We start from the raw sequence: 11,032 nt of genomic DNA on the forward strand, positions 1-11,032 counted from the left end.
ATAAAACCTATAGCATAAACAAAGCACAGAAGAATGCATAATCAGGGATTCTGATTATGCTTGATTTGAGCGAAATCAATTATGAGTAGAGGACCCGAGGAAATGAAAATCTATCTGTATATGATACATATGCATAAAACTTCTGTAGGAGAGCCTTCTCTGATCTTCCAGGCCGGTGAAGCCATTTGAAATAAACTTTATTTCCATTTTATAAAGTGTTCACAATTCTAATTAACTTTTTGTTCACCTATTCATGTAACGTTTGTCTTCCATACCAGACAGAAAACTCAGTGAGGGCAAGAATGATGCCTGTTTTGTTCACTGTTTTATTTCCAGTATTTAACAATAAATATTCATTGAATGAGTTAGTAAACTGAATCAAGATCAGATGTCTGAATTTAATGTCATGTGCAATTGGGAATCTTTCAAAGTGTTTGCTTTGGAAGAATGATATGTCCAGAGTTGTGCTTTAGGAAGATTTTTCTGGCAGCACGTAGTCAATGAACTTGAGAGAGAGGAGTTAGGCATGAGGAAAGATGTGAGGAGGCTACTGCAATAATTCAGACATAAGGTAAGGCGAGTGTTAGCCATGGCAGTGGTATAGAAATAGGAAGGAAATAAATGCAAAAGGATCTGTAAAAGGCAAATCAGTAAAGCATAAAAATTGAGGATGAGAAAGAATAAAGGAGAAAAATGGTGTCATTCCATAGAAACAGGAAATCTAATAGCAAGAGCTATGTTGGGGCAGTAGCTGTCCATCCTGAGTGTCAATTACCTGTGAACTTTCTAGGTAGGTCTATTAATTGATCATGCAATTGGAAATTGTGGATCCTGGAACAGAATTGTGTATTAGGGACGTGAAATTGAGAATCATTCACCTAAAGGGGATACTTAGCCCTAAGGAACAATGAGATCAGGAGAGAGACAGAGAGATAGAGAGATGAACATAGAGTAGAGAAGAAGCCTGAAGAGCCCAAGGAAACAATTTCAAAGGACATTAATTTTAGGAGGCAGGAGGAAGTCAACAAAGAATATGGATAAGAAAAATTTTCTAAAGTTGGAAGTAGAATCAATAGAGTATTACGTTATACAAAGAAAGAGTTTGAGTTACTTAACCGAGTATATAGACAGTTTGAGTAGCACAAAGACAGAGAAGGCCATTGACTTTGATCACTAGCTCACTAAAAACTTCAAGATCATTTGAGTAACTTCATTTGATTCTTAGGATAACCATAAAAGAGAAGAAGGGTATTTTTACCTTCATTTTATTTTTTATTTTTTAAAGATTTATTTATTTATCTGGCAGAGTGAGAGAGAGAGCACAAGCAAGGGGATCTGCAAGCAGAGGGAGAGGGAGAAACAGGCTCCCCTTGCTTTTGAGCAAGGAGCCCAGTGTGGAACTGGATCCTAGGACCCTGAGATCATGACCTGAGCTGAAGGAAGATATCCAATGAACTGAGACTCACAGGCACTCCTCACTTTTTTTTTTTTTAAAGATTTATTTGTTTATCTGAGAGAGAGAGAGAGAGCGCATGCACACCCACGTGTGCAGGGTGAGGGGCAGAGGGGAAAATATTTAAGCAGACTCCCCTCTGAGCACAGCCCAGTGCGGGGCTTGACTTCTTGACCTGTGAGATCATGACCTGAGATGAAATCAAGTTGACGCCCAACTGACTGAGCCACCCAGGTACCCCATCCTCAATTTGTAGATGAAGGAACCAGGTTTCAGAGAGTTCAGTGGCTTTTTCAAGGCTGCACAAACACCGAACTTGAGAACTGGATCTTTACCCTGATCTCATCCCCAATGACTGTGTTGTTGGGGTGATGGGTGGTGTCACCCCTCAACACCACTGTGCATATTATTCTTTCTACCATTCTTCAGAAAATTCTATTTGTTCTCAGAACTATACTGTTGTTATGCATCTCATTATTGTCTATTTCCGTAAGAAACTTATAAAAACATTTATTTTGGATCCTGATAGTATAATGATTGATATTAGTAGATATAATAATAGATGTTAGTTAATAATGTAGGAAGAGTAAGGGCTCAGACTGTTTACCATCATAAGGCATTGTGTGTTGAAATGAAATATATAAGTAAATATTATTAAGGGGTTTCCCTTTCTATGAGAGCAATGACACTAATTAAGGAATATGTCAAGTTTCCCTCATCAATTCTATAAGTAAATTAAATATGCTCATATTTATTTGGGTTTAAACATGACCAAAGGCTCATATATGTATTCATCTACTTCATCTAACAGTGACTTACTGTTACTATCTGAAAGTTATATAAGAATATTTAAATACTGATAATGTTTTATCAGTATACTATAATACTCTAAAACCCAGAACAGGCTCTTGTCCCAATGTTGTTAAACATTCATCCCAAAAGGCACAGGTATGTGATGAGGGGTACAGAAAAGGCTCAGAGGATTTCAACTTACTAATTTACTTTTTCTCAAGAAAATAAAAAGACATTGGAGATAGTTAAGCTATGGTCTCAATTGATGTCTTAAATAAAGAGTTAATATGGGACAACAATATGAGCTACTGTCATCTTCAAGAACTTCTAAGACAAAAAAACCAGGCAAACAAGAAAATAACTGTTCTACCTGTAGAAGCTGTTGTTGGAATCTGTGAGTAGAATATTGGGTTTGCTGATTGCTAAGATGGGTATCTGTACATAGGGAGAGGCGACCCCATCATAATCAATGGTCATTAGAATGTTTTCTTTTAAACCAAAGAGGCTGGTTCATTTAGTTCAGAGAAGAATTGCAATTATTGTCCTGAAAAGCCCGATGTCTGGGCCTCACAGATACAGAACAGTGACTCTGAAGGAGTGAGAGCTCTTTCTTATGCAGCTAATAGAGGTGAGAGACTGTTCTGGGTAGGGAATGGGGTAGGCTGATTCTTCTTTGAGAGTCTCTATTCAGTGGGTATGCTGACCCCTCACACTAGGCTTCAGATGTACTGTATAAATTGATACCATTTTTCAGAAGAAAATAAGGACAATTTTAAGAGCATTTCCATGGATATTCACTTTTCCCTTGCCAAAAAGTAATGAGACAAGCCTACAGGCTTGGTTCCACTTTGGTCAAATTGCAAATATGTGACATTTTAGAAATCTTGGGCTGTTTTATTCTTCACACCCATTTAATCACAGTTTGGTGACTGGGGCTTGATGGAATAAGGGAGCTCTGTAGATTCAGTGCAGTTGTGTTTCTGGGATTTTGTAGCAATTATGGTTTCGGAAGAGAATGGAAAAAATAAACATACTTAGCAACCCAAGGGCCAGCTGCCTGAAAACTGCCTTGGACATTCTGGACTCATCACCGTGACTTTTTCAATCTTTGTTGTTGTTGTTGTTGTTCTAAATTGTAAACAGACTTGTATGGATACTCCCCTTATATATTTATATTTGAGGAAGGAGCAGGTTAGGTTAGTTTTCTTTTCCACATTTATATAACCTTTAGAAATTTAAAACAATAAGACCCAGCTTTCATATTTATTAAAAACGGAGAGAAAAGACTCAAAAGAAATGTAACTAATGACTATTGGCACCACTTGCTTCCCCTTTAAGTGAAACTGGATAATAATATTCTTCACCTAAATAACACCTTCTTGTCTAGTCTGGCAAAGAGCTTTAGAAAACAATCATCTGGACTCAGAGACCTCTACTGTGTGTGATGGCTATTGTATAGACTTATGTTGTAGGGAATGCAAGAGAAATGTGGTTAAAAGTTTAACCAGTAGAAGTTAACTAAACTGTCCATTTACAGAGTAGCATAGTTGGGAAGTTACCCATTCACTAGAGTCTCTCTTCCTCAGGTCTAGGCAAAGCTCTTGAAATTGAATTCCCACTACTATCATACATCTGGTAATTTTATACCTTCTATGATACTTACTCAAAGGTATACATCTTTTATATATATATCACGATGGGATGCCAGCATAGTATAGTAGAAGGGGTCCTGCTCAGGAATATAAAAACCAAATCCAGGCTATACTGTTGCCTAAGTTCTATGAACTCTAGCATGGCATTTTAACACATCCTTAGACATCATTTGGGGGATAGAGTAAAAATGAAGGTCACAGTGTTTATTTTGGGGGTGACTTACAATAATCTATTCTTCTCTTCTTTTGCTTAAAGTACTGTGAGTTTTTTGAGGGGAAACCCTTTGCAAATCCATTGTCCGTTAGTCATGAAATTTCAGTGAATGCAGTGGGGTTGACCCAGACGTGGGCCTGACTGATTTAGGCCTATCTTAAATATTCTCTCTCGCCATAAGAATTACTCAGAAATAAACATCATCAAATTTGGGTCAGTGACACAAAACTATGTGTATGCTGAGGCTTCAGAGAAGTTATTTCCCCTCAATTCTTCTAGCTACCCCAAAAAAGAATTCTTCCTCTGGGTCGGTTGAGAAGGTCTAGAACTCTGTCACCGTGAACACCAAGAACATTGTCACCATGAATGGAAATGGTCTTAAGACAAAGCTGAAGCATTAGGGGGTGGGGAGGAAGTGTGGAGAGATTAGACATGAAAGATGAGCAAATAACAGGAGGAGGAACCCGAACGTCCCAAGAACCCCTAGGTCAAGGCCTGGACTATCCCATTATGTGGACCAATAAATTCCCCACTTTTTAATTCTTTGGTTAAGTCAATCTGGGCCAGGTTTTCTCCTACTTGTGACCAAAGACAACCTAATTGCTCCACAAGGGTTGAATTAGAAAGTAGTCACTAAAGTTACACTGTCCAATAGAAATTTCTGTGATGATAGAAATAGTTTTATAAATGTACTGTCCCATACGGTAGCCACATGTGTCTGAGGAAGTAAGTTTTCAATCTAACTAATTAAAATTTAAATTTAAATAGTCATATATAGCTAGCGGCTAATATATTAGCACATTGCTAGATGGTCTTTTAGACCCCGAATTGTTCTAACACTGTATGATTTTATGCATAATTTTGTACACATAACACCCCTGAATGGATCCAAATTTTACCTAAACTAAAATCTTTGTATATTGCCAATACACACAAGATAACCGATTTCCAGTAAGAATGAGTATATTAGATTTATGTTTTCATTCAAAGTTGCTATGGCAGTTAATTTTATAGCAGATGATGAAAAAATCAATATTCACTACTTCTTCCCACATTAAGCATTTTATAGCTAGGAGGACTCAGGCAAATTACATAAAATCTCTAATGATATTTTGAGGATTAAGTAAGAAAACGCATGTAAGCTTAGACTCTTGTCCATAGTCAATTTCCAATGAATGACAGTTGTGCCTCTTGCTGCAACTGCTACTTAAGACTAGATGCTGCCATTCCTTAGCATCTAGAAGGGCCAATGTCTGACGGAGCCGACCGGCAATCGTCACTGAAATATGGATATATTGAAGTTGGAAAAGACTTAGAGAGCAAGTAATATATAGTTGCAGAAGGTTAAACTAAGTCTTGACCATCAAAATGACCAGGTCATTAGTATAGGAGAGGAATGAAAACCAAGATCTCCTGATTCAAAAGTCAAGGTCCTGATGACTCTCCTCCATGGCACTTCATTTTGTTGCACTGGCATTGTCCATTCATTTAGCAAACAGGTTAATCCTGGTGACTTTTAGAAAATTCCATTTGTCTCCTAGGCAATTTTACAATGGGATGATCTTCTTGAGACCATTTAACCTTGTGGGTGATTCTCGATTCCCTCCTCAAGAAGTAATGGGAAGACTCTTGTCAGTGTTACTGGATGTCTGGAACTGGATGCTTAAAAGATTTCAAAAATTCAAACACTGTTTTGATCTCTTTATTTCCTTTATTTTCCATAGCAGGGAAAAATCTTTTTCTTGAATTTATGGTACTATATTAATATAGTCAAAGGCAGAATCATTCCTTATTGAGTCAGAGGTTTTCCTCTTTATTTCACTTTCTTGTTCATGGGCTGACATTTTATTGTCTTCAAAATGGAGCAAACAATGCCTAAAAACAAAATCCCTACTGATCCAATATTGAGTTAGTTCATCTTTGGGTCAAAGTGGTAATACAGAGCCCAACTACAACTTATCACTAAATAAACAGATAATATTTGTTTCATATCTCCAACCTTAGGAATTTCAAAGTCATTCCAATTCTCTCTGTGGCATTGTAGGGATAGATTGGTTGGAGCATGAATTTTGTAGCTGCATTATTTCACTAAAAATTATTAGGTCATTATTCCTATCAGATTGTAATTAGTATTTTATGGTTGAGAAATCAGAATGAGAGGTTAAGACTCTGTATGAGTTAATTTTGCATTACATTGCTTCTACATGGGTCTATATCTTTCAAGCTACCGCATGAAATTAAGTATGAGTATTTTGAAAGAAATATCTGATTTACAAAAACTTTTTTGTTTTACCATCCATCTCAGGCCATACCTGATGTTTTAAGAGGCTCACCTAAGCTATCTGAAGAGAGAAAAAAAGATTCCCATGCTTCTATACTTAAAAAAAAAAAAAGTCAGCAGACTGTTGTTTCCATAGCTGTAAGAAAAAGTAGAATGTATTCCTAGGGCAGCCACATTTCTTCCCTTCTCATAAGAAAGTTTAAGGGAACAAGTATTTTCTCCAAATAATCATGTGCCTTTTTTTTATGCCAAAGAGTTGGTTTTCCCAGACATTGTTATATATGATGGTTAGATTTCTAGGATGACCACACATAAACACTCAAAAATATATTTCTACCACTTTAGGGATTAAGTTGGCTTTGGGTGGCTAGGGTGGGAATTAATAATGGATTTCAGAATTATTTCTGGGAAATATCACCTAAGCTCCCAAAATTAGACTATAAGTTTTTAGAACATAAGCCTTGTGGAAATTGGGGACTTTCTATATTTCTATCAGATTTAAAGTCTAGATGATAAGAACATAAACATTTTAACAATATAGTTCGATTTCTGGGCAACAATGCAAAATAAAATAACAGATTGTGAAAATACAATAATGAATATGTTAAACATAAAATTTCAAAATGTAAGGTATCAGTGCAAATGAAAGACTATCAGACGTGTCCAGGAAGGCATCCTAATGTTAGTAGTAAAATAAAAATGCCTTATTTGAAATACAAATGTTATGGTTGAGATACAGATATATATATTTATATATATGAAAGATGCACTAGGTCAATGATAATCATATCATCCATTGCATTTTTTCACTTTGAAAGCACTGAGAAATCCAGTAGTGACTCATAACCATTCTTCCAAACTAGATCAATTTTGAAGGAGACCTAGCCCTGAGACTAGCTGATAAATGTCATTTGTAATGGGAAACATTTGCTTTCTGGCTAGTTTAGTGCATTTAGGTAGACAGTAATGAGTTGCAGCTGAAGGGTGGAGTGCCTCTAAAAAGAAGTATATTTTTTCTTTGCCAAATATAATGAAGAAAGTATGATTTCCAACTGCCCCACTATTGATATTCATTCAAGAAGGATTCTTGCGATGTGACTCTTCCACAGAAAAAAAACCCAAAACACTGGAAAATCAGAAGAGAGAATTATTACAGCTCAATAGACTGTACAGAGACATAAAAATCAAGATTTATCACTATAGAAACAGAGACACAAATTAAAACAAAGACTAAGATGGCTTAAAGTACAGGAAAATATGTGTATGATAAACCACATATTCGGGTGGGCTAGTTTATGTTTTAGTCACAAATAAATCCCAAATCTTGGGTGCTCGAGACAATAAAGGTTTATTTTTCTCTAGGCTCCATGTCTGACAGGGGTCTGCAAGGAGGTTTGCTCATCCTTGCCACTAGACTTTTCCTAATCAACACGAGAAGGGGATTGCAACACCAAACTACTAGCCACGGCCATTAAATGCCTTCTCCTAGAAGGGGCACACAACACTTTCAGTTCCATTTTATTGGTCAAAGCAAGTCACATGGCCACAGCTAGCTTCAAGAGGGTCAATTGCAATTCTATCATGTGTCTCCCTGGGAATATGAAGGGAGTGTGTGTGTGTGTGTGTGTGTGTGTGTGTGTGTGGCTGAGACAAAAGTTTCACAAAATACAACTTACCTTTACTACATGCAATAAACTCTGTTTCTGTTGGTTCTGTTTGAGGCTTTTTTTTTAGTGCTGATTTCAACTCCCTAAATTATTTCATCATCCTCTAAAGGATCAGCACCATAGTTTGAAAACATTGACCTGGGGAAGTTCCTAGTTGGAATGCTACAGGGATCCAGCCTGTTAGACACTTCCCCTGGTGGTTTGAATTAGGGTATTGATTGAACACCGATCATGTTTGCAGATGATATCAGACTGGAAGATGTAGCTGATATGGGTTTAACAGGCTGCAACCATGGGTCCAAGAAAACAAGCTGAAGTTTCAAAGAGTTAATACATCATCTCACACTTGAGTCTAAATGAAATAAACCGTATATACCAAACAGGAGAAATATTTTAGAATTTATTTTTGTCTTTCAGGAGATGTGCCTTAAAATAGAACATATGGAAAATATTTCAAGATTTTAATTTACTCGAAGCACAATATGAGTCATCAGTGTTAGGTGATTGCCAAAACAACCCGGTGAAACTGAGTTGGAGAGCAATCAGGTGAAGAGGCCTGGAGAGCCTTTTCTGAGGCCAGAGCTTACCTGGAATTTTGCGTTTCATTTTCAAGAGCACATTTTAATCAGACGGCCAATGACAAATTCCATAAGGACAGTGGTAGAAGAATCCTGTTGCGTGAGAGATAGTTGATGGATCTAAGGCCGTGGAGCCTGAAATATAAGACTAAAAGAATAGTGGTATTCCAGTATCAGCAAGTCTGATAGGAAATCCTGTGAAAGAAAGGTGATATTTGCTCCCTCCAATCCAAGAGGAAAGAACCATTCATGTGGTCATTCATTCATTTGTTCATCCATTCAACAAATATCTGCTGAGCGCTTACCACGATTTACCAAGGTAGGTTTCAGAGGTACAGGAAGGAGTAAGAGCAATTCTGCTTGCCCTCCAGGAACACACAGTCTAGTGAGGGAAGAAGGACAAGTCCCAGCTTTCTGGGACTTTCTTTTTCCATGGGCAGGCATGGACCCCTGGCAAGGCGCTCCTTTCTAGGTAGGATTGTTTTATTGGCAGGCTCACTGTACCTGACCATGTCACCATCCAGCAAAAATTTTTCAAAGTCCCCCAGCTACCTTTAGAATAAAATCTAAAATCCAAACAGCACCCATGGCTTGTTTCCAAAATCTCTCTATATTTTCATCAACATTGCCCGCTACCCTCCCCAGTATATCTACCTCCGACACTCCAACCTTCCTGAATAGAATGCCAGTCTTCTGAATGTGCTACACTTTCTCACAACCATCACAATATTGCATGCCTTTCATCACTGTCAGCCCCTGGCTGACTCGTTTTGTCCTCCATGACAACTCAGTCACTGCCTTCCTCGTGAAACCTCCATGACTCCCAGGGACCCTTCCTCTGGACTTCCTCGGCACATGATGCCCCTTTGTTACTTATCCTCGTGAACTTCCACTTATCTGTGAACTCCATGAAGACGGGAGTGGCTCCCATCAGTACCTCGGCACCAGGTATATGTAGTGTGTGTGTGTGTGGGGGGGGGAGTAGTGTACAAAACTGGTCCTCAACCAATGCCTGTTAAATGTATCGGTGAATGAACAGTGCAGAATCACTCTTTACAAAGAAAAAACTGTTTATTGGCTTTCAACTTTTGAAAATGAACTTAACTAAAGGAAATATGGCAGAGATCCCTAGAAACTCACTTCTAGTTGCAAGGCCACCGTTGACTGCTAAGCAATGGGAGTCACTAGTCGGTTGGGTGACAGGAAGGACTTCCCCAAACTTGCTTCCTTGGGACAGCAGAAGAGCCACCCATCAGAAGGTGCTCTCCATTGGCTGCTTTGCAAATCGCCCTCACATGGTGGGGGAACCCAGCCTTTCTTGCTTGCAGGCTGGCACCGGGCCGTCCGCACGTCGGGGCAGCTAACCAACCTTGCGTGAAGGGCAGCACGTTGTCCGTGGGCCATGCCAGCCCAAGGAAACAGTGCCGCCTTTGAGAGACACAAAGAGCCACTGTCCTCGCCTCTTTTTTTCTTCTTCAAATGCTGTAAGAGTCCAAAACTGGCTGTGGAGATAACAAAGGCTCCTCGCAGACGGAGCAGAAGGCTGCAGTTACTCACCTGCAGGATGCCCGCCAACACCAGCCCGCGGGACGCAGCCCACAAGATTAGGGCCGGCAAGCCTCCTTGTTCACCTGGGCTGTAATCTGAAAGAGAAATAGGCTCTGGAGAAAACAGACAATCTCTTTTTTTTCCTCAGCATCTCTCTGCTCTGGGCTGCCCTACCCTCAACCACAGAGCCAGTCAGCTCCTGTGTGCAGGGAGCTCTTTTCGGTAACGTGGACCTCACATGCTAGAGTCTTCCATGATGTTTCCGTCATGTCCACTTCCTATGAAAGCCTTGGGAATTTATTTCAGCAGAGACTGAGTGACCATCCCTAAGGGTGAGTCCTGCCCTAAATGGATCAGCTGGCCACTGAGATCCCTTCCTGGCTGCATAATTGTGGAATATGGGATTCATTCAAGTCCACGGTCATGTGGTGGTCACGTGGTGGTCGTGTTAATACCCAAATGGCTCAACTATGGGCAGCGCTGCCATGGATTCAAGTGAAGAGGGCAAGGGTTATAAGGAGAGAAGAGAGGGAGAAAGAAGGCTAAAGATAGGGCTGCTGTGCAGAAGAAAATTGATTTAACAAATCTACACCGGGCACTGTCACTGTTTCAGATAGGGGCTGGAGCTGCAGGGCTGAAGCTCAGATTTCCTTCAGATGAGCAGTGCAAACAGACCTGCACCCAGGCCGTTATTGTACAGTGGAATGGGGGCCGTGGTACTTGTGTGCTATGCAGTGAGGAGAAGTGTCTGCAGGTAGCATAAAAGAAGACTTTTTCTACCAGGTAACAAGTAAGCTGAAGCTTAAGAATAAATATTGGCTGATTTAGGTTGGGAAGAGGGCACGGG

The 11,032-nt window shown here is 39.3% G+C and overlaps 1 long non-coding RNA gene across 1 annotated transcript; it reads right to left on the reverse strand.

Annotated features, from left to right (window-relative positions):
• Positions 1–7,167: 7,167 nt before the first annotated feature.
• LOC116594343 lies at positions 7,168–10,548 on the reverse strand. The gene is made up of 4 exons (XR_004287175.1): positions 10,360–10,548; positions 10,195–10,280; positions 8,647–8,785; positions 7,168–7,518 (listed from the first exon to the last, which is right to left on the reverse strand). It is a non-coding gene; the product is annotated as an uncharacterized LOC116594343 (long non-coding RNA).
• Between the last annotated feature and the right edge of the window lie 484 nt (positions 10,549–11,032).

Source organism: Mustela erminea, chromosome 6, assembly GCF_009829155.1.
Source record: "Mustela erminea isolate mMusErm1 chromosome 6, mMusErm1.Pri, whole genome shotgun sequence".
Lineage (NCBI taxonomy): Eukaryota > Metazoa > Chordata > Mammalia > Carnivora > Mustelidae > Mustela > Mustela erminea.